This window comes from Coloeus monedula, assembly GCF_965178545.1.
Source record: "Coloeus monedula genome assembly, chromosome: 4".
Taxonomy (NCBI): domain Eukaryota; kingdom Metazoa; phylum Chordata; class Aves; order Passeriformes; family Corvidae; genus Coloeus; species Coloeus monedula.
Genome location: NC_138784.1, coordinates 73,205,166 through 73,229,782, shown reverse-complemented (window position 1 = coordinate 73,229,782; position 24,617 = coordinate 73,205,166). Strand labels below are relative to the sequence as shown.

At 40.0% G+C, this 24,617-nt stretch overlaps 1 long non-coding RNA gene across 1 annotated transcript in view; it reads left to right on the top strand.

Annotated features, from left to right (window-relative positions):
- The window catches only part of LOC309572620, a 35,643-nt gene extending 12,081 nt beyond the window's left edge, over positions 1–23,562 (top strand). The window contains exons 2-3 of the long non-coding RNA XR_014226383.1: positions 15,739–16,070; positions 23,317–23,562. This is a non-coding gene — a long non-coding RNA (uncharacterized lncRNA). The remainder of the gene's footprint in view (positions 1–15,738; positions 16,071–23,316) is intronic.
- The last annotated feature ends 1,055 nt before the right edge of the window (positions 23,563–24,617 follow it).

Sequence of the window (24,617 nt, the reverse complement as noted above, 5' to 3'; positions counted from 1 at the left end):
CGAGTGAGCTATCATGGCAGATGTTATTACTGATCATTTGGACTTGAAAAAATCGTGAAGAAACATTGTCCATGTATTTCTGTTCTCACTGAGGTATTCCATTGATAGCTAGTGACCATTTCCCTTTCTCCTTGCATTACTAGGTATGTTCTTCTGGTTTCTCTAAGATCTTTTTTTTACAGTCAGAGATTTAGAGTATTGTTTTTGTTTGCTTTCTGGAGGATGATTTTGCAGTTTCTATTCATTATTTTTATTCCTGAAGGGGTTATTTTAGATAGCAGAACTTTTGATTGGGTCAGTTTTCTTCTTTATTTCTTCAGTATTGGGTAATTCTCTTTCTTACCTTCGTTTCCTGTCTAATATACTTATTGCTGATGGCGTTTGTGATATTCCTGCAGAATTAATGCTAACTGCTAGTAAGAATATTGAACTGGAAATGGTTTCCTAGGATTCCAAGTCTTGTCACTTGATATAGGAAGCCTGATGTTGTATAATTGCTATACAATTTGTTCTTCAAAATAATCAAACTCCATCTTAAGGACAGGTTTTTTTGTTTCCATTATTGGAATTAGAAGAAAGATTCCAACTTTCAGAGCATCCAGGATCTTGCGGGTCTTCAAATTGCCAGCCTAACATCTTGAAGAGCCATTTCATGCTCACTTATTAATGATAATTGTAGAGTTTGCCTTATACCTCTTAGCTTGTGTTTATTACTCTAATGCTTTTATGACCAGGAATTATATCAGCTACTACCTCTTCAGTCAGGTAAGCAAACAAGGCCTGTAGTCTGTGCTCAGTATTGAATTTTCCATTTTCCTGACTGCCCCAGACTGTGCCTGCTCTGCATTCTTGGCTCAGCTCGGAGCTGGCGTTGCACCTTGCTTTGCCTGCAGCCAGCACAGTTAAACCAGCATGGGACACTGTGTCCCTGAGGATCTCTGTATTCCTCTAGAATGTCTGTGGTGAGTTTAGCTCGCTGTGCTGGGCTCTGACGTGCAGTTGGAATCGTTCATCAAAGCACAAACATGATTCAAGGAACTATTCTTAATCGTGTTGCTGTTGTTTGCTGCAGCTGAGGCTGCACAAAATGAGTGCTCGGCTCGCCCTCCATTTCCTGCCTCACAAACCTCATGGTCCTGCCTTTCATTTTGGAGCTGGGGCTCCCGTGTTGTTTCCCGGGGTGGAGGCTGCAGGTGCTGCTTCTGATCGCTGCCCTCAGCTGATGCCTGCAGTTGGACACAAACCACTGATGGAGCAGAGGATGGCAGAGCAGGAGCTTGTCCAGGCAAGGATTCATCGGTTCTGGGAGGCAGCGAGAACCAGCAACCACTGTCCTGTGACTGCTGACACTGATCTTGGCTGAGAAATCAGAATTTCAGGTCTAAGGCCATGGCTAGTGGTCAATGTCCTTTTTTCTTTGCTTTTTTGTCATTTTAAACTTGCAGTGAAGTGGGCCAGGTCAATCTGCCAAGTGCAGAACTCGCAGTTGCAAGGCAAAGCTTAACCATCTGCTGCCATTCCTGCTACCTAAATCCACCTTTCTTTCCATGTTCCAGGGTGAATCCAGCTCCCTTAAGCAGGGCATGCACAGTAATTAGGTGAATTTTCCAGGCAGCCATAAATTAGGGTCACAGTTGCTTTATTTAGCAGGTGTGTCACTCTGATGGCCGACCGTCACTTAGTAATGGGCTAGGATTTTTCCTCCTTCATAGTTTCCAAATTAAGGAGGTGTTTACCTGGTGGGAATATGCATTTTACCCAGATATATGACTGCACATCTGCTGCTGTTGAAATTCATCCCACTTCTCTTATTTAAGTTTATTATCTAAGTTCTTTTTGTACATTCTCCTAGTTCTCCTTTCCTAACTCAGTTTCATCAAAAACCATAAGCAAAAGTCAGGATTACTAGTGGAAAAAAAACCCAAAAACTTATCCCCAAACCTGACAAATTTGTAATTCTAAGCTTCTGTGTATCCATCAGCCAAGACCATGACTCTCCACAAGACCAGTGGAGAACTTAGTGCAGTCCAGGCACTGAAAAGAGTTGGATTTTCGCATGTTCCCTTTTACTAAGGTTTTAAACGTGTCCCAGGATATATGAGTGGATTTAAAAAGCAGATGGTGAGGTCCAGTTCTTCTTGGAGGTGTTGCACTCACTTGGAAATACTCTGCTCAGTGAGGTAAACCAGACAGAGATCCTGGAGATTTGAGACTGGAGAAACGTGGGAATTTCTTCCAGTCGGTGGTGTAAGAGCTCATAAGAGAGTGGTTCCATTCTTGTGTTATTTGGGTAGAGATAATGAATGCTTCAAATCCAAATACTTGGCTAAGTTCATTAAAGAAGAAACAACATAAAGAATGGAGAAAGGATTAAACCTGCCTTAAAAAATGAGAAGATAAGTAGAACCTGAAAGCCACTCTAACACATGTCAAACAATGATAAATAAATATATATCAGAGTCTTCAGTCAATTCAAATCAGAAATAGAATGGGGAAGCACAGCTCTCATTGCAGGTGATGGCATTTAACAGTTGGTTCAGTCCTTTCTTTGTAAGGATGAGGAAAGGCCAGATAATTAATGGATGTGATGGTTTAGAAGGTGGATAAGAGGTAGGGACAGGTAGTTTTGGAAGTGGAAGGAAGGGGTAGAGAATATAGGGATTTTTGGTGGTTGGCATGGCTGTGAGGGGTCCCATCCTCTGCCTGTTGGGGCTTGGCACAATGAAGTTAATAGTCAAAATACAAGGAAATCATTGAAAGGTGGTGATATTACAGAGATTTAATGGTGTTTCATATTGGATATGGCACAAGCCACAAGCACACATTAATCTGTATTTTTAGACCTGTAAAAACCCGATTCCTTTGATCTGCAGTTTTCGTAATTGAGAAGCGTTGAGTGAATAGTGAACACGCTAAAAGAAAGGGCAGTGAGAGAATATTGCTCTTTTTCATGTTGTAATTGTGTGGTGTTTACATGAAGCTGTGAGGTCACTGGCTTCCGGTATGAGCCACTTCCTTAAAACCTTGTTCTACACGGTACATCTAAAAATGTACTTCTTAGAAAAACTCAGCTGATTTTTGTTTTTCCTTCTCGTGCTGCTGCCGGACCACCTGACGTTTGTTTCTACTCCAGAGCTTGTACAGCACTGCAGTATAATGATCCTTGGGATGGAGGGTGATGCTGCAGGGGGCACTGGATGTGCTGGAGGAGTGCACAAAACCCAAAGCAGGCAGTGGGAGCATGGGAACAACTTAAACACATAGTCTGACACGTAGAAAGTACTGATAGTCTCAGGCTTTAGCAAACTCTGAGTCATACTTTGACAAGTGATGCAGTTAGGTTTGAAATAACGAGGTAAAACCGGCATCAGCAAAATTGCTCCATGTTCTTATTTTCCTGCTGAGTTTCAAGTGTGTAAAAAACACTTACCTGCAAAACGTGTTGAAATGAAATAATTTTATTTTTTTAGTGCAAAGTTCTCATGCTGTCAGTGGCTTCTGAACTCGTAGGTTTTGGAATCATGGAATCATGAGACTTGGAAAGGACCTCTAGGATTATGGAGCCCAACCATTCCCACAGCACTGGCAAAAATTGGGTTCCTAAAGATGACGTCTTTGTGTTATTTAAATCCCTGCAGGCATGGGAACTCTAACACTACCCTGGGCAGCCTGTTCTAATGGTTAACAACTCTTTTGGTAAAGAAATTCTCCCTATTATCCAACCTAAACCTCCCCTGGTGACACTTGAGGTAGTTTCCTCTTGTCCTGTCTCTTGTTGCTCAGGACATGGAAGTAGCCATCAAATTTTTGTAAGACATGAAGGATTTGGCAATAATAAAAAAACCCCAAGCATATATATGTGTGTGTGTGATAAAGGAAACAGGCAGCCAAGCTTTATTACTCATCACGTAGAACACAGTTTTGGATTGTATGACATTTATAATGTAAAAGAGATGATTCCAACCAAAACGTGTTATTTGAAGTGAAATATGGTCCTCATAGAGAAACATAAATTAACTAAACTGTGGCAGGTCAGCTTGTGTGGGAACCAGGAAAGATGAAAAGCATGTCTGAAGGAAAAATTAGAATTCTAAAGCAGTTTGAATAGAGTTATGTCTGGGTTTTAAAAATTTTTTTAACCAGATTAGATGAACTGAAATAATTCAAAAGTGTATGCATATTTCTAAAATAACAGTATAATCCAAAAATGCCTGGATGACATGTTTGAGTTGAATATTTTTTCTACTTTGTGGGGATTTTTTTCTTCGTGTTAATTGGCTAAAATACAACTTAAGGCTAATACCTAACCTAGCAGAGTAAAGACTAGCTAGAACACCTTTAAAAGAGTGCTTTGATTTATAAATGATCTAAGTATTGCAGGATATGAAAATACAGAGATTCTGCTGTGAAAATGAGTGTTTGAACATCGTGTGTCAGTTTGAAGGTTGAAGATAAATGTGAATTTTTGGGGTTAGTAATATACTCATTCATTTCAAATCAGGTCTTACTTTGTTTGATGACCATTCACAATATACTGAAACTTGCCAGGCTTCACAGAAGTAATAACAGTGGGAAATTCTTAAGTATAAGTAGTTCTTAAATTTACAAGCACTTCTAATAATACTGTGGGTTTAGCCAGTCATCGTGCTGTTTTATAACAGCTAAAAACTCTATTTCCAGAAAGACATGCTGCCTGTCAACCTAAAGTTGGCAACATTCCTGTGAATTTCCATGGTAATTTTATTGGTAATTAGCATTTGTCAATAGCTTGTCTGTCATAACCCTTACATATCTCAAACCTCTTCTGCCTGTATAGCAATGAGATTCCTAAAACTCAACTTTGTGACTTTTGTCACCCCTGTAGGAAGAACCAGGGGTATAAACCCCTTGAGGTTCCTGTGTTCTGTTGATATTACTTTTCTTTTTCCCCCTCATTGTCTGGGCTTTAAACTTGTAGCTGTGGCACCAGTATCCTCGTCTTCTGGCGTGTATTTCCTTTTATCCTGGGTATTGGGGAGAATGCAGTGTGGTCGTAAGAATTGCAGGTAATCCCAAAAAGTTGTACTTGTTTGAGGTCCAGGTGAACTTTCAGTTCAGTCTGGTAGAGCTGCCGATGATTTTTGCATTCCTCTATAGGTTGGTGTTGTCATTCATCTGAGATAATCTGAGAATATCTCTTGAATTGTTTTTTTTGTCAGTTCTCTGGTCAGTGCGTGGTCACCTGACAGGTGGAAAAAAAAGTCAAATTCTTCTTTGTTCTGTTTTGGACAAAATGCAATAACCTGTGATAGAAAAGGGTTCAGATAAAGTGACCTAAAGCCTTTGGCCTGCAGAGCTGTAGTCCAGCTGCTTTGTAGAAATGAAATTGAATCTTCAGTAATGATCACATTGGAGGAGCATTCATGTTTATTCGGATTTAAAGTGTTTTGTCTTGGGTGAAACTGGCACATAGACTTAGCTGAAAATCATGTTGAAGTCACTTAGTTTTCTGTGTTGCTTAAAAACCTAAGCCTTGAAGTACTTTGCACTTTGTTTGTTCTTCTGAAACCTTAAATTGCTTTATTGGTTTTACATTTGCTGTGCAGTAGTTAATAGTTATCTTTGCATCTTGATTTTATTCCCAGCAAATACCTAGTGCTGAGCTTGTGGGGGCTTTATTTGGGTGAGTAACCGTGAGCAGTATGCGGCTTGACAGCTGGAATTTCCCAAAATCAAAGTGGAATGAAGGAAATGAAGAGTTAAAGCAAGGACCGAGCTCGTAGCAGCGGATCAGTGCAGTTTCAGATAGTTATCACTAGGAGGACACACAGACCGTGATATTAAGGAACTAATTGTTTACCTTCTCCTATTAACTGGTTTGGTACTGGAAAATTTTGTCTTGAGTGGGTGCCATATAGTAATGTGTTGATTAAGATACTTTATTTTACTACAAATTAAAGGAAAGAGTTGTGTAATGGACAAAACCCGGAGTGTGATGATTTGAGGAAATCTCCCGGCAATTATTTGTCGGTGAAGCAGAACATAGATTCTCAGGGGTGTTTGCCTGCCAGAAATAGGTGACATTTAGGTAGAAGTGATCCCTTTTTTTACCATTTACTTTACAGCTTTGTGTTGCAGGAATTCCTTACACCTTTCTGTGAAATGTTTGTGGAGTTTCCTGCTGGGCAGGACACCACGTGAGGTGGATCAGCGGCTGGGGTTTGATGCGGCGTTCACTGTAATCTTTATTTAATCTGTTTGTGATCTTTCACAGTGTTTGCAAATAGCTTTTCTTTTACTTGTCTATATGTGTTTACTTAGATTCTGATGTACAGTGTCTGTGTCAGGTTGAGTAATATGGAAATTAGTCTAATTGATTTAAATAGTTTGTAGACTGCCCATGTTGCTCAGGCAAGCTGTTACCTAATAAAGACTTTGGAATCTGACTCTCTCTGTATAGAATCATTATTGATATCACACATGCAGACAAAGATGATAACTGAAGCATATGTTTCAAATAAAATGACACAAGAAAATGAAAAATGGTTTCAAATTTGAAGTTACTGAAGGATGCACAGAAATAACACCAGATGGAGAGAAAGAGAAACTAAGACAGAGATTATTAGTAAGCGTGGTGCGTTGCTGTTGTATAGAATAGAATCCTGCAGGCTTTCAGTGTAAAAATGTTGTTACTTTGGTAATAGTCCCTGTCATCTGTAAAAGTGAAAATGCATCATTTCACTCCTCCAAAGTAATAGTCCCTGAGGATACAAAAAGGAGCACAACCCAGTTCTAAGTCACTTTTGAAAACATAGTTTTGAAAACATACTAACTGTTTTGCCGTGGTAGATGTGGTCAAGATTGAACTCTATCTTTATGAAAAATAATACTTGTGGAATCAATGTGATTTTACATCTCTGGCTTCATAAATTTACTTCATTGGGAGACATTTTCCTCAATATTGAAACTTGTTTCTGTAGTTGATTTTGTCAGACTAAAAAACAAACCACTGAATCTCCCTTTGATAAAACCCGTGGTCTGGAACTGTTGCATAGTTGCTTTGTCAAAATTTCTGTGTTGGAGCACGCTTGTTCACCTTCCCCTCAGTGTCTGTGTCTAACACAATTTAATTGTTCGCACATTTCTTTCATCTTTGCAGCAAATCCTGCATTTTAATTTTCCTGCAGATTAGAGTTCCTGTCCATCTATTTGTATTCCCATTAGTTCTGTTGACTTTATCATTATTTTTAGTGAGAATCAGTCTCTGCTTTGTAACAGAAACTTGGTGTTCTGTGTGAGGCCCTCAGTGGTTGGAAAACAAGGATCCAGCCTGCTTCCAAATTCTTGAGTTGAGTATCTGTGCTGACTCTGTGGGCAAGACTGGGCACTCTGCAGATCTTGGGCTTCAGTCTCTTGGGCCAATTAATTCTTCATCATTTGGGCTAAATTGTCAAGGTTTGTCAGGGCAACATTTTATTTTCTGACCCTGCAGTGATTTTCTGTATTTTGCAGAACTTTCTAGAAGTCTGGAGTAGGACCTGACTCAGCAAAGTACTTCAAGTTCTTTTTAATTACTGCATACGTTTTAATGACTGAGGCTTCTCAGTCTGTCTTTATGATTTTTAAAAAGACCTTTTAATCACTCATCCTAAAAATAGCCTGGAATACGCTAAGCAGTGATTGATGTATGAGCAGAAACACTGTATAATGTCACTAGAGGTCTGCACTGGTTTTGTGAATGATCTGATTTGAATTTTGGAAAATTGTGAGCATGGAAGGGAGAGATGAGACCTCGTATTACTACCCAGAGGAAAGATGAGGATCTTTTTTAATTTAATGGGGATAATGAGGGTGGGGCTGCAACACTGAATTGTAGAATGCTAAAAATAAGGGTTGGGTTTTGTTGAGGGGGGAGGGGGTTTGCTGGTTTGTTTTGGTTTTTTTTTTTTCCCCAAAAGCTGGGTGAACTGCTGTGTGCTGAGGAGTTACACTGGATTACTGCAATAAAAGAAGTTGCTCTCAGGATGAATAAATATTGAAGTACATTTCTTGTTCATACTAGGGAATAGTTGATGCTACTGTCAGGGTGTTAACACAAAGACTAACTATAATACCATGGAATATTTGCAGTGTTGTAGGGAAGCAGATTTTTGATTTTTCAGACCCTTTAAATTAAAAATTGCTTTGTAAGTTATGTTCAATTACACACATTAATTTGATCAGGTTTTTGTTTTACAACAGAGATTTTTAACCTTCTACTAAAAGCGAGTCCTCTGGAAGTCATTCAAGGCAGCGCATTGAGATAATCATTCAGATTTTGAGAGCAGTGAAAACAGATCAATACTGGGTTCTTGTTCTGTGAACAATATCAAATTAAATAATGCCTCATAAACTCAGCTGTGAGACTCAGAGATGGACAGCTGGGACACCCTCGGAAGCAGGAGCGGGTCAGGGCAGGACGGAGGGAGGCAGGAGGTTACAGCAGGCGACCATCTGATGGGCAGACACTTCAAAAGGAGCAGTGCAGATGGCAGCACTACTGTGAGTAGTGGTATTTGTAACGTAGCACATGAGGATCCTGTGTGCATTTACCACTAGGAGTGTACTCACACGTGAAATCCTAATTTCTGTTACGACAGATTTGCCAGACTTGGCGTTTTGCAGCCCTATGAAGTGTTGCAAAGAGCAGATCAGGGACGAAGCAGCTTTCTGCCTTCAGCTTCCCAGGTGGATAATTTGAGGTGGGAAAAAGGAATTGCTGAACAGAGGCAAGGGCTGAGGAAGTTCAGACGTGCTGAAATAGGAGGTTGTTATAGATCAGCTTTTCTCAGCTGGTTGCCAGAACTGCAGTGCTTCTCCCAAGAAGCTGTAGGTTTACTTCCAGAATATTCCCAGGATTGTTTTGCTCTAATCAGAAGACCAAATTAAAAAAAAAAACCAGCAAGGGAGAAGGCTTTCCTTATCTCCGTGACTCTTCAGGATTTTTATGCTATCGTTTCAGTGAATAATCAGATTTGGTACTTGTTTCCTCTGGTGTAGAACTGCATTAGCACTGGTGGAAAACTCTGTCATTGTAACACTGTATTGCCAAAATTGGCATCTTTTACATGGTAAAGGTGGACAGAATAGGATCTTGTTATTGTAGAGTGATGTAGGTTGCGGTGTAGTTTCTCTAGTAATTGCCAATTTTTTCTCTAATAATTTCTCAGTGTAAGCCTAAAAGTAAGAAACCAGTTTTGCATAACTAACAAATTTTTCAAGGAATCATCTGCATTTGGCTTTTTGGAAATTCTAAGGATAAAGCAGAAATTCTGGAATTGATTTTACCGTCATAGCAAACAATCAAAGGGTTATATCAACTATTTTCCAGTAGTAAATGTATCTTCATTTTTCTGTACTCAGTATTTGATAATTTTTTTCTCCTGCTTTACATTAAAATCTTTTTGTCCTTTTTTCTGTTTGCACCCTTTAGACTTTTTTTTAAACTAAAAATGGTTTTAGTTGCTAAGCGGATTTTCTGATTTTAGTGCCACAGGTGGCAGCAGTATTGGGGTACTGGGTTAGTTTGGGAATGAAAAAGAAGTATACATTGTGTAGGCGTCAGTGTTAGAATATAATCTTTTGTTTTGACCTGAAAGATCTGTTTTAACAGGAAAGCAATTTCTGTGTCTTTCGTGTCTGTACTGTCGTGTTGTAAATAGTTCTGGGAGCTGGAGCAGAGAAGTTCATGTTCAGAGGCTTTACCTGAATCCGTCTGTTGGGCAGTTTTTAAGTAGATCCAGGGTGCAGGAGGGGAGATCCAGGCTGCAGCAGTCACACGGAGTGCCTTGGGTGGCAGAGAAGTGTTTTTACACTTGTTTTTTTAACTGTCTTACGGGAAATAGATGCTGCAGCCCAGTGGAGTTGGCTTTTTGAAGATGAAAGGTAATTGAACCAACATGGGATTAAATAAGGCTTTTCCATCTCTCCATGTGACCCGTCTTAACAGCTTTTAACCAAACAGTGGAAAAGTACAGAGTGTGTCCGTGGCCATTTGGCAGTCGGTTTCTCCAGACACCATTTCCAGGGCCTACGGTTGTTCCCTTCATTTGCTTTAAGTCAGTTTGTTGAATTTGATAACATTATTTGATGTTATTTGATAGCATGTTCCTCAAGTTTGAATTGAAACAGAGAGTGGCTCAACAAAGAAGGAGAATGAAGGAAAGGCCCAGAGGATTCACCCTGTATAATGTGAACAGAATAGAAGTAAAGAAATAAATCAGTTCTTGTGTACAAATGGGCGGGAGTCTGCTTGGTGCATGAAGGCTGGTCCAGTGGGTTTTTTTCCAGCAGAAACAGTGGAAATTCATATCCAGAAAGAGTTTCCCAAGTCCATTTATTCTCAGTTATCTCAGATCTGTGGGCCACTAAGGGTGAAGCTTGCTCAGCTTGCTTCAACCGCAGGACTGATAAGTTCCAATGGAATTATGGCTCTGTGTTTCAAAAGATGCCTTGAAATTTATTGGGAGAGGAAGATGACTGACATAAATGTATCCGAACAGGAAAGGAAGCATATTATTCTTGGTATCGCTCAGGGTGTTTTTCTCTTCTGTGGAATACAGTTGAATCATGAACAGGAATGACAGACTGGGAAGTTTGGAAGGGACTGCAGAGATCAGACTTGATAGTGCTTGCTTAAGGAGTCAAAACCCTTGCTGAAACCAGGTCCAAGTCAGTGAAGTGCATGTTAAGACGGCCCAGGAGCCTTTCTGGATCTCAGTGGGACGAATGCTCAGGTAATTTTCTTTTTTGGTTAGAAAACTTTAGAGTTGATTAATTTTTTTTTTTAATAGAAAGCACTGAGTTTGTTTGGTTTTTTCTGGTTTTGGGGTTGGGGTTTTTTTATGATTGGTTTGGTTTTGGGTTGTTTTTATTTTCTTGTGTTCTGTTTTGTTTTTATAACCAAATGCTAAGTAAATTAGTAGTATTAGGTATTTCAATCTTGCATATTGTGTTATGTGGGTAACAATATTGTCTAATTATAAGACATAGGTCACTGACTGATGTAAAGATCAGATGAGGGGAGCTGCTCTGTATTGTGCAGAAGAGAAATTGTGCTTTGCTACCTCCGTTTAATTTCTGTTTTCTTCCGTCTGAAGGTCTTGTCTATCTGTTGTATCCTCTCTAGGTACAAAAGACTCAGCAGTTTCAGGAAATACATGTGATGGTTCATTTCTCTCATAGAAAGATGAAATATCATCATGTCAACAGAGGGAGTTGTGGTCAGAGCAGGAAGGCATAATGTCTTTGTCCTCAGCGTCATTTCCTTGGCTGATGACCACAGGGTCACTGTGTCTTTAATTAATATTCTGGGCTTGCGTATGTAATTTTTGATACCAGAAGTACAAATCTTCCTTTTGCCAAGTGTTTAATTTTTTGGACAGGAGCATTGCCTTGAAACCACCTAGGAGAAACTTAAAATTGCCAACAAGATTAATCCCTCCAGGCTCCAGGAACCAGCAGTGTCAGGGAATGACTGATCTGAGCAGGTTACTCTGGACTTTACAGTCAGTGGTGGGCTACCTTAAGAAGTTTAGGATGTGATTCCTCATTTTCTCATGGAGAGACTGGATTTAGTGAAATGAACCATACTAAAAGCTCTGGTAGTTTAAGTAGATCTCCTTTACCTACAGGCATACCTGGATGGCTGGTATGTGGTGTGGACAATTGAGATAAATCCCAATAATCCATGATTTGATTACTGTGCTTTGTAAGAAGTACGGTTTTATTACAGATGTGCTGTTTTTCTGTGGAAATCTGTAGAATCCAGGTCTTTTGTCTTCGATACATGCCAAAATAGGCTTTTGAAGGCACAATGGGGAATTATTAGCATTGCACTTTCCTTTTTTTTAACATATGTGTTGATGTGTAGAATCTTTCTTGAGTTGTAAGAATTGAGTCAGGCAGTTGGAGGGGAATGTACTGGGTTAGAATAAAATTAGTCTGTCAAATGTAGATACATAATAGACACCATGGTGCTACCTTGGCCACTCTGTCATTAAATTCCCATAAATAGTCCTGATGAGTTTTATTCTGTTCTTGTAATCAGACTCTGCAGTGCAGTTAACTGTAGTCTTAAAATACCTGTATGGATTGATTAAAGAGGTGCAGAATTACAGGGCTCTGCTCTAATGTTCCCAAATGATTTCACCATCTCTTGACGTGTCACCTGCCGTTGAAATAATGGGAGGAAAAGTAAAAATTGAATCATATTGGTGAAATTAGAGATTTTATTGGAAGGTTTAGGTGGGCACTAAGTACCCTGCTGAAATGATTAGGTGCAATCTTTCCCACTTGGTGCTTGCTTTACACCCAGGTGTAGATGTTAGCATAGAATAGAATATTTCAGTTGGAAGGGACCTACAGTGATCATCTAGTCCATCTACCTGAGCAATTCAGGGCTTGCTAAAGGATTAAAACATCCAGGTCATTGATAAAGCCATTGAACAGGACTGCCCTAGGGCTCATCTCTGAGGAGCACGGCTGGGACAGTTCCCAGGCTGCTGGGGAGCCTCTGTGAGCTCTGCTCTTCAGCTAGTTCTTCACCCAGAGCACTGTGAACCTGCTCTTCCCACAGTGGGACAACTTGTCCAGAAGGAGCTGGCAGTACCAAAAGCCTTACTAAAATCCAGAAGAACTAAATCCCCTTCCTGGATAAGGCAGCTGACCTTATCATAGCTGCATATCAAATTAATTAACCTTGTGTTGACTGTGCCTGACAGGTGTAGTCTTCAAAAGACTCTGAGCAGCACCCAGTATAATGCTCTCCGTATTTTTTTCAGGAGCTGAGGTCAGGCTAACAAGTCTGTCGTGGTTTTAGCTGGGATAGAGTTAATTTTCCCTAGTAGCTGGTGCAGTGCTGTGTTTTGGATTCAGTGTGAGAATAGCGTTGATAACACACTGATGTTTTGGTTGCTGCTAAGGAGTGGTTATTCCTAGTCAAGGACTTCAATTTCCCAGGCTCTGCTGATGAAGACGTGGCTGGGACAGCAGCCCTGAACTGGCCAGAGGGATAGTCCACACCATGGGACATTATGCCCAGTATGTAAATTGGGAGATGTTATCCAGGAGGAGTCAGTGGTATTTTGGGATGGGCTGGGCATCAGTCAGTGACTGGTGACTTGTACATCACTTGTTTTCTCTCTTTTTATCATCTCTCTTCTCGTTACTATTATTACAGTGATATTTTACTTAATTTAAATTACTAAACTGCCCTTATCTCAACCCATGGGTTTTAACTTTTCCCAGTTCTCCCCATCCCCCTGTGCTGGGAGCGAGGGGCTGCGTCGAACTTGGTTCCTGGCTGGCATTAAACCCTGACAGTTTTTGGTGTAAGTTCTTCTAGAATTATTTTCTGCACAAGTTGATGTCTCTTGCAGATAGTTTAATTACCGTGGATTATTTTAGGTATCATATTGATGACATGGGTGAGCAGAAGGAAAGGGAATGGGGTTGTCATGACTACTGTGATTTTTTTTTTTTTTTTTTTTAATTTTTGTACTTCGATTGAAAAATATTTTTATCTCTAAATTTTTTAGAGATAAGAAATGTCCTTTGCTGACTGTAAATTACTGGTCATACTTCAGACTCCAGTAATTCTAGCAGAAGCAGTTTTTCACGACATTTTTTCTGGAAATCAGAAAAGGGTAAAAAGAAGGAGCATTCTCTTGGCAACTTACATAAAGGAGAACTGGGTTAGTTTAATACTCATGTAATAGTTGAGTATAACTTACTCTGGTGCTCACAAAAGGGCATGATTTGTTTCAAATCGAGTAGTTTCATGTAGAATTTCTCGAGACATTTTTTAAAATGCTGGTAATTTTTGCTTGAACTAGTAAATTTCTGCAAGCTTTCAGCTACTAACAGTAATTTCATTGTTTTATTTAAATCAATATAATTATTTTTCCATGAGGAGATCTTGGAGTGCTCATGCCTTAGTTGTGGTTAGGAATGAGTTTCTCTTGTGGAACTGATTCAGGCCTTTAATTATTTTATAGCAAAGGGAAAACTGATGCACTTTTAAGGTATTTTCAGTCATTCAAGGGGTAAATTAACTCCTTTATGACTAATTGAGTAAATATTTCTCTAATACACAAGAGTGGGTGTCTTTTGTGTTCTGGGTGTGTTCATTCTTGACCTTTGCATTACTTGGACCATAAACATGGTAGTGCAGGGAGAGAATTCCAGTGCTCCCTGTATGTTGTCAGCATTGATCAAACAGGGATCCTTCCACAGTGAACAGCTCAGATCTGGCTTTTAAAAAAGAGAAGGAATTTTCTTGGGTTTTTAAAAACATGTCCATTTAGTTTACCCCTAAACATACATATTTATATGGTTATTACTTACACAGTTCCCTCCTGAATTTGATTGATGCCTCTGCCCTCCTTTATGTGCTTACTCAGCGACAGCAGTGTCTCTGCTCTGATTCCCAAGCTGGTTTTAGCTCAGGTTGGTGATATAACCTGATCAGCCCAAGCTGAAAATGGGTTAATTTGTCCTGTTTCCAGTCCTTGCTGCATTGCCTGGTACATGAGTAGGCTGCCACTTGTCCCCCTGGCTTGCTCAGTCTAGTTCTTAGACAGTCTGGCAGTCAGTGTTGGAATGAAAGTGCAGAAAATATTATTTCTCAGTCATCCTTAGGTTGCTGGTATCTCTTAACTGGGTGTTTTTGTACATGTACTTGGAGGATGATAATCTCAGGTATTAATTTTCTGAAAGATTGAAATGCCTTTTTTTTGTTTTGTTTTGGGTTATTAGAAACAACACTGAAAGTTGTTTTGTTTTTGTAAAACCTACTGAATATTATTGACTAATGTAAATAACAGGATAAAGAATCTCTAGCAATGGATTTTGATGCTGACTCTGTCAGTGTCAGCTACATGCAGCTCATTCAGCTGAGGAGCTTGTCTTAAATCCCACACCTGAGCTACTTAAAGGAGCAGATCTAAACAGAGGCTGTGAATTTGCAGAAAGTATAAAAGGACTTTAAAGCCTCGTGTTGCTGAAGATATTTCTGTGTAGTGTGTTCCTTTACAGTTGGTTTTTAAGGTGTGTAAAGCCAGAAGCATCAGGTATGAGAAGTGGTGGGCTTGGCTCTCCCAGCACTTGGTTCCCATCCTGTGTATCCGTGACTGTTCCTGACCACTCTTCTCCAGTCCACAGTCTGTCTCTGCATGATGGATTTAAAAGTGCAGTTTGCCCATGGTGGTGATGAATTCCACTTTCCCTGGTCACACAGAAAGCAGGAGAGAATTGGGAAAAATCCTCATTCCCTGCCCTGCTTGTTTTATTTCTACTTCTCTGACAGGTGTTGCTATGTAAGTCAAGGATCTTGTAGTTAAACGAACACGGTCTTTATTTTAAAGTGAAAATAGAATTTTGGCAGAAGTTGGCAGCACTGGAAAAATGCTCCTACTTGCCCTGAGCGGATTGTTTCTTTCCAGGAAGTGTGTGTATGTGACAAAGGCTGGAAAAGAGAGGGATAAGTGTGTGTGGGCACTGGCAACAGGCCACACTCTTCAGGCCATGCTCTGTATCATCCCTCCCCTCTCTCATTGCCTTGCAGAATTTTATAGGCTCAGCTATATAAAATAATACATTTATTTCAAAATTGTGTTAAATGAGCTCATCTCAGTCACTCAGCAGTTACAAAATCCTGCCAAGTGCTACACGTCTTGTAAATTTAGAGTTTTGTTTTTCTTTTTTTTCTTTTTTGCAAAGGATGAAATACTACACAGTCACTGAAGCAGAGAGAAGACATCTTCCTTCACCCTGACATACTGAGGCACGAAGAACGATGCTGAAAGCCAAGGTTTCTGATTTGACCCTCCTCCTTAGAGCTTCTGAACGTGAAGATTCCCGACTCACAGAAGCTGTCTGCTCGTGGCAGGCAAAATTATCATTCCTTGCACTCACAGCTGAGGGTTTTGACGGGGTTGGTGACCAGCTCTAGCACAGCACATCTCCTTCTCATTTTCCTTCTACTTCTCCTTCTCCCTCATCGCCAGCTTGAAACCGGGAATGGGTGAGACTTCTGCTTCCCTCCTAATGAGGTACGAGTTCCAGATCAAATGTTAAGAGCTGCTTGTTTCTACGTGCAGAAATCAGATTCAACCCCTGGACTTGTTCCAGGCAGGGATATCATTAAATGTGACTCTTGTGTTTCGAACTGTTAAAGCCTGCTGATCTGACACAGCCAGGGATGGAACTAAAATATATCTGCGTTTCAAAGATGGGAGGCAGAAGGAGCTGTTGGGTAATTTAGTCTGACATTTAGGGTGTTGCAGGTCATTATGTGTAACTGTTACTCTCTGTTTTGAGCTCAGTAGCTTATGTTTGACTGAAAATTTGAAAAATTAACAGGCATCTGCTGAAAATGTTTCTCAGAAGGGCAGGCTGGCTTAGTTGGGAGTTACTTAGAAATGAGGATTTCAACATCTCTCCTAGTAATTTGTTCTATGGGACAAACAGTCTGTGCTTGCTTCTTCTTTTTTTTTTTTTTTTTTGTTGTTGCTGTGTTTTGCTGCATTTCTAACTTGAATATGCCTAATTCTACATAGTTTCTTGGGAATTTTAAGCTGGCATAAACTAGCAGAACTGCTGAAAGAAGCAGTCAGCATCCCCCAGTTACTTCCTGGATGCCAGCTGGCCCCTGGTCCTGGCCTGGTGCTCCTAAAGCTGTGGGTGAACCCACTGCAGAACCAGCAACAAAAGCAGCAAAATCAGATTTGTCCAGGGTCAGTACCAAGATCTAGTTCATGGTACAGCTGTATGAAGGGGGAATGAACAGTCAGGGATGAGAAATGGATAAAGGTGGTTTTAGCAGCAGGTGGTGAAACCATAGAGTTGCTTTCAGCTGTTCGTTCTTGGCATTTTCCTGGTGGGATTGATGTTGGTTCTTGGCCCTTTTCTGATAGGAATAGTGGTGGTTTGGGTTGCTGTGCAGCAAGCAGTGTCTGTGAGTCTGTGGGTTCATCCTCATGGTGTTAAACACGAAAACTTCACAGCCAGGTGTGTATCAGAACCCTGGAATGAAAAAAATAGAGTTGTTTGATGTAGCAAAAGCTGTTCAGACGGAAGTGTTATCTAGGTATTAGCATTTATTTTGTTTCTGAGATTTTAGTATCTGTGTTGTAGTAATTGGTAGCTAATACACAAGGGAAAAGGGCTTTGGATTTACTGGAGGGCTTATATGAGGCAAATTAGTCTGAGTATTAGGTTGAATGTGGAAATTCTCAGTATGTGATGACTGTTTTCAGTAAACATTTTTTCAAAAAATAAACTCCACTTTAAAGACACAAATTGATATTTATCTTAAGACCAGCTGTTGAACAATATTTAGTGCTAGACCAGATGAACTTCACACTAAATAATTTTTTTCTCTCAACTGAACGTTTATTTCTCTTAGGAGAGCATTTGGTAAGAAGTCCCTGTGCCAGCTCTCATGTTTTTAATACTTTATCGTGCTTTGTAGTAAGAGGAGAGCATCTTCAGCCTGTAAAAGTCTGAGATGTACATCATACTAACATTGTATTAGTTTAATGTGCTTCCTTTGTAGTCTGAGGAAGGGCGAGGTTTTCTGAGATAGAGGAAGAAGGAGCTGAAGCTGTAAAGAACAAGATCCGAGGACAAGTCAACCCTGGCACCAAAGGATTGTGCAGTCTGGGCAAGGGAATGGCTCTATCACCACAAAGCACTGTGGAGTTTGTCCCTGCGGAGTTATGAGCTAGAAATTCAGGATATACCCATCTCCTGGAGCATCACATGCTGATGTTGTTCTCCATAGATGGGAGATGACTTTTTCCAGATACTGCTGAAAGTGTTGACTGATTGTTTTTTTACTACTGTCAAAATAATTTTTGTTGTTTGCATTTCAGTTTACCAGTAACTCTTAATGTAGTGAAAGTTGTTACATAAAATTGGCCTGTCTTTTCTTACCAAAAGACTCCAGTACTGTTCAAGCAATGGTGCTGAACAGTTGAAGCAAAAAGTCACTCTGCAGCACCCTGATTTCACGTCTCTTCTGGCAGCACAGAGCAAAACCTTCTTGTATTTCAGACTGAAAAATACTCCATGTTCTTTTGAGATGGATTTGGGTTTGGATAATCTGATTGTGAATTACTTCAGCAAGAGTTCACCTTCACAAGTGTTAGCTGGTACAGATCTCATTTTTAAGCATGGGAACTGATGAACTCAGCTGTACAGGCTTGTTTTGCAAGAGGAATCTTCTTTCCCCTTCGTTTTTGTTTAGGGGCTCCTGACAGCCCAGGTCATCAGAGCTGTTGCCACCACTTAGGTGGAAACCCTCTTTCCCTTGAGATCTGACTGGGTGTTCATTCAACTCATAAACATCTTTAAAGTGACCATCTGATTTGGGCTGCCTTGGTTGAAGCTTCTCAAAGTTGCCTGGCCACACTTGTCCCAAGGATCTTCTACTGCTGCACCTTGGCAGCATTGGGTTCATGGTTGGACTAAAATGATCCTGGAGGTCTTTTTCCAACCTAAATAATTTTGATGTTCTCTTCCTCAGGTGTCTTTGTTTCTACTGACTGAGCCTCCAAACTTTGATACCTTTCTTATGTTTTTTACTTCCCTTTGTACTTCGTTTCTGGTTGGCATCTGATCTTGAGTAGTCCTGTCTGAGGCAGTGCCTTGTGTCCTGATTATTCTTTTTACATCTATTTTGTAAAATCTTGTCATTGAATCTGTGGGTAAGCTTGCTTGTCTGAAATTTTTCTGGCCACCTGCAGTTTTTATAGGGGAAATTCCCATATTTCTCATTTAAAATTCTGACTTTAGGTTTTTATTGAAGACAGAAAAGGGTGTCTTTTCTGCTTCTATTTTTTGTCTTTGTTTCAGTATTCATTGTGCAGATGTGTATTACCCTGGTAAAGCTGTAAAGTAGCCAAGTTGTGATGATCTTCAGTGGAGGTGGAATAGTTTAAAGAAGGTTTTGTGGTCTGCTTTAGTTGTTTATACTTGAAAATAATTTAAGAAAAAGGTGCCTTTTTGTTTACCAGGCATTTGCAAGTAAACCTTAAAAACCCATCACAGCAAATAGTAAATAATTTTCTTTACAACACAGGGTATTTTCTTTTCTTCTGTGAAGAGATGGGATTCTTGCCAGCCATCAAAGTTTTCAAAAGATTTCTCCTATTTTCTTCTTAATATGTGTCAAATAGTAAAAGATAAAAAATTGTTGACAAGCTTTTTCAAAAAAAAATGGTGTCCAGGTTTGACACCTTTCATAAAATACCATTGAACGTCTTTTCAGGTGGAAAATAATGGATATTAGAAGAGAAAATTAGTAAACAGTGCTGAAATGGAGGTCGGAGGTTTTTTGTTTTGGTTTTTTTAGAAAAAATCTCAAATGATTAATTGCTTCTGGAACCTTAATAATCCAGTGGCTTTGGAATTTTTCAAGGAGGGCAGTGGGGCTCAGTCTCGCTAGAGTCCCAATCTGCTATTGTATCTATGACTTTCTCTCTCTTTCCCCATGTACTTACTTTATATATCTATATCTGTATATATGTATGTATGTAAAATGTTCAAAACATTAAATAAAACGAAGTTTTGTACTTGGTTCAAGCTGGCTGTGTGCCTCCTGCAGATGCTAGAAGTACAGTTATCAAGGAAACATCAGTTTTCTGGTTGGCTAAAGAAGGTGGTTGTTCATCACTTCTATGCATAGTGAGTTCTGAAGAACTTCTTTTTTAAAAAAAAATTGTAACTAGAGAAACCAAAATTTTAACAATGATGGTCATCTCTTCATTGAACTGTGTCTGAAACCAACAACAGGACAAAGAACTTTCCACTAAGAAGCCCGATCATGGCTTCAATGTACCTTCCATGAACCAAACAGGAAATTCTGCAGAGAAAAAAGGGAAGTAAGAACTCGGATCTTGTTAATGAAGGTTTTGGCAAGCTGACCTTTTGGGCCTTTTTGAAAACCCTGTTTTTCATCGTGTCTGGTGTTTGAATTTCTTCTGTCTCTGCTGACCATGGTGGGGGGGAAAAGTTCCTTGTTGTGCTGTGTTTGTCATCAGGTGCAGGTCTCTGATAGGAGGGAGATGGAGCATTCCCTGAGAGTATCTGAGGGTATTTTTAGGAAGCAGCTTTTTGGAGGATGGGATAGAGACTGGTCAGAAAGGAGCCTTTGATAGGAATGGAGACTGAGGAGGGGAAAACCAGCAGTCTCTGGAAATGTTCAAACAGGGAAACAAAGACTTACTTCAGGGATGCACAGGGATTTGGGAAATTAGGTTGTTAATGGATTGAGAACAAGCCTGAAAAAAAAAAAAGAAACCACAATGGACCAGTTACTTAAAAGTCTTTTATTCATCTTGCTTTTAGTTTTACTATTCACGAGTGCCATGTTTTATGTATTTTACTAATAACATGGAGCTCTGCAGTTTACAGTGCTTTTAGTGTTTCATGATGCTCATTCCGAAGGAGGAAGCAGAGCTCCTCCATCACTCAGTGACTAAGGGTCCCAGAGCAGGGCTGGCAGAGGCAAAATGTGAACCTTAAGGCAGCCTTGGGCTTGAGGGCTGGAAATGAGCAAAGACCTGTGTGCTCTGAAGGCTGAGACAGAAGGTTTTATTTGTATTTTAAAGAATCAGTAGCACTCTTCCAAGTCTGGGAAGGAATTGCAGTGTGTGACATCCCTTTCTTCAAAGCCTTGTTCAGAAACTCAGCTGGTGGAGCTCTGTGTTGATCCAGGTGTGTTTGTAGCACCTGATACAGATGAATGTTACAGAAGACAAAAGAAATCAAAGTGATTTATTGAGTTCATCCCATGGCTCCCATGCATGACCTTCATATGAAGAAGAGATGAAGTCTAAGAGCCCAAGAATCCAGTCAGATCACAAGATAGGCAGAGATTAAACTGGGATTAAGAAGCTTGAGCAGGAGGAACATGGCAGAGATAAACCACTGCACAGGTGGGGCCACTCACAGAAACAGAATATCTGAAGAGTATATGTTAAAATGAGCATATTTAACATAAATACGTCGTACAGGGGGTTCCAAAATGCATATTAAAAAAAAGGAGAAAAGCTAGCAAGAACTCTTTTACAGTCTTTAAAGTTATTTACTTACTCTGAGATGGTGAGGATAGGGAAAAGATGCAGTAGTTTCATCACCTCCTGTAGGTGCAGACTCCAGAAATCAGCTTGTTGAGACATTCCTTTGGAACAGTGTAGGATTTAAGTCAGGTTAGAAGATGACTTGCAACACAACTTTGGGATTAATCTCAGGGTGCTCTGAGAATAAGGCAAATGAAAATGGGAGGCGCTTAGTGCCTGTTGAGAACTGGGTGCCCTGGTTTTGAAAACATCTCAGTGGGTTAAAAGGACTTAGACTGAGAAATTGGTCAAGCACCATATTTGGTCTGAGTGAACATTGCAGATCAAGTTCACCTGTCTGCCCTGTGAGAAGCAGCAAAATTGGGATCATGAGTGCAGAGTGAGGATGTGCTTGGGAGTAGTGTTAAGATGCCTGAGGCAGGGATGAAAAATCCACCTTTCCTCAGAGGAAAGAATCATCTGTGATAAAAGGGTCATTTTGAGGCTTTGGAGACTCAGTTTGTCAGAGACACTAGAGGTAACTGGGGCAGAGAAAAGGTTTTCTCCTGCATTAGCAGGACATGCAGGAGGTTATAGCTGTAATTGGGAAGAGGAGGAACAGAGAAAATGCTCTGGATTTTGCACAGTATTTTAGAATGCCACTTCTGCAGGGGAAAATCCCCGAAAGAAATTTAACAAACTAAACCCCGTGGGCTGAAAAGGAGGCATGTTTTACCTCCCAGAGTATGGAGGTGGATGGCTGGATGGCAAGTGTGCCCTGGGCTGGTGGGATGAGGGAATTGGCAAAACTCTTGTTCATCCTAAACTGAATCCACAAAAGGATTAAACAGGTCTCACTTCTGGAAATGCTGGGAATGAAGGAAAGGAAATGGTTGGTTTTGTCACATCATCTTTCAGAAACCTTGTTCATAAATGGGAAAATTAGGTGACTGAAAGGGATGTGCAGGGGGAAGCAAGGAATGAAAAACTGTGGAACCCACCAGGAAGGAGGCAGCCTGTGAAGGACTGCTCAGATGTGCTTTGTCTTTGGTGGGATTCGGTGACAGAGAGAAAAAAACTGGTTTCACGTTCTAATTTTTAATCAAGCAAGTGATAGAAGAAGACAAGAAAGAGAGAAGGACCTGCCCTGGAAGGGCAAAGTGAGCACTGAGGAGATAGTTTAGAAACAGTTTCATTTCTCTTATTTCACTGTAATTTTTTTCTGTGCAATAAATGTATATTTAATCTAGTTGGTTCTAGTAAAACTCAGCTGTAGAATTAACAGATATACTCTTGGCTCTTTTGGGTGTCTCATCATGGAAGGGTGAAAGTAAATCCACCTCTCACTTTCGAGGTCCTGCCAGGCAGTTTGTAATACCACACATCCAAGCACTTATATGTTGTGATATCTTGAGATCACTGACTTGGACATACTAATCATATCAAAGACAGGGAGACCTCTGAGTGCAGGAGTGCCCATTTCCATCATGGATAGTTTTAATGAAAATGATGTTTTTAAGGCTTATGTTAACCTGTCTTTTTGTTTAAAAAAGGGAAAATGGGGAAACAAAAAAAGATTCTTGAAAAATAGAAATTTATAGTTTTGACCAGTGACAGAAAGCATAATAAGGTTTTGCTTTGGTTTGGTTTTGTGATGGTTTTATTTATATATTTATGTGCAAATCATCAGCTTTTGAAATAATGAGAAATCAGAGAGGGAAAGGAAAATGTTTTGTACTTTTAGACTAGCGACACGAATGCAGAATTGGGTGCTTTGCTGGGCTTCTAGCTGTGTTTTAAGCAAGGAGAATTTTCCTCATTTTTCAGGCTGAGTGAAGTTGGGAGCAATTTGCTGTATGATACGGAATACAGTGAATCAGCATTCTCGATGGCAGCTATTTATAGTTACTCTATTTTTATTCAAAGCAAAACAATAGCACTGAATTTCAGGCAGTTGGACCAGACGCTCAGGAAGGTCCCTCTTGAAGCTGAGGGAAAAAAATATCATCTTGCTGGGTCTTGAGAGCTGAGCTCGTGAGCTCTGCCGGCATCTCCGTTTCGGTGCCGTCCTCTGAAGGTGAAATCCGGGGCTGTGCTGGGGAGTTGCAGGAGCAGATGCCTTTAAAATGTAGTTTTTATCCACAGTTCAGGGGCTTTCAGCATTCCTTGTATTTTATATTTGAAGAACGGAGCAATATAATTAATGCCTGTTAATTTTAACCATCTCTTCCAGGTTTTCTGTGGCTGTTCCGTGTCCTGCTGCTGCAGCCAGCGTGGGTCCAAATGCCGTGGCTACAAAGGCTTGTTACTGTCTCATGCTGGGTCCCTCAAATCCAAGAGCTACTTGGCAGTTTCCAAGGCAACCACCTGTGGAATAATTAAAAAGGATGAAGTGTTAGCGTGCCAGATATAAGGGATTCCTGCCTGGAGAGAGCGTTTCACTTTCATCTGTCTTGAAGAATCAAACGTGCTTCTGCCAGCAAAGTTAAGGTAGTACAATTAAAAAGTAATGGTTTATTTTCTGGAAGTTTGAGGTGGAGCAACAAACCTGATATGACTGTATGCTATACAGAAGTGACCATGGTTCCTTCTGGGTTAATATTTTGGATATATTTAAACAGAAAATGCACGAGAAAAGTGGTGATGGAACAGCAGTGTGGGTGATCAGTATTTTGTATTAGTAAAACAGTTGCATGGACTGTTTTGTACTTTATGCCGTCTTCCCTCGGATGATTTTAAGCTGGGAAGGACTAAAATGGAGCATACATTAGTTAGAGCATAAATATAGGAAGTGCAGCCTTCATGCCAAGTACACTGAGATTTCTTTGGCATTCAGTGAAGTGATAGATATAAAAGGAATGTAGGAGTGGGCTCACTGCAAAATGACAGTCGGAATCAAGGATTGATCTTTATCCCAGAGCTTAAAGGGTGGGCAGTGACTAAGTCCATGCTGAACCAAACTGATAATCAGGTTTAGCTGCTTCGGTGAAGCAGCAGCTAAAACCATTTTGAAGTCACATATTCCCAGATTCAGAGCTGAAATTGCATGGTGGAAGAAAACAAATATTAAGCAAAATAACCCTGTTAGAATAACAAAAAGTGGCAACTTTCATTCTGAAAGTTTGAAATGTCGCTGCAGAAGTTGAGGGCAAAGGTGTTAGGCTTCGGATAACTGGAAAAATTCTTCTCCAAGTATTATATGTTACTGGATGTATCTGCTTATTATATCTTCCTTCTCTGCCAGTCATTCAAATATAGTTGAATAGAAAAATATTATTCATTTCTGACAATGGAGTTAAATGGAGGAAAACCACATTCCCATTCTTCCCATAGTCCAAATAACTGCTCAGTTAAGTCTGGTTACCTTGCCTGATGCTCTTGTACAGTTAATTTTAGGCGTGATGCTTTTGTGTAATTTATTTTAAGGAAAAAAAAAAAGGAGTTCTAAATTTTGAAGTAGAAATATTTGGGATGCCATCTGGGCTTTACATAATAAATTTTTCCTGCCAAAATGTTTGTGGGATTCTGTTGGGA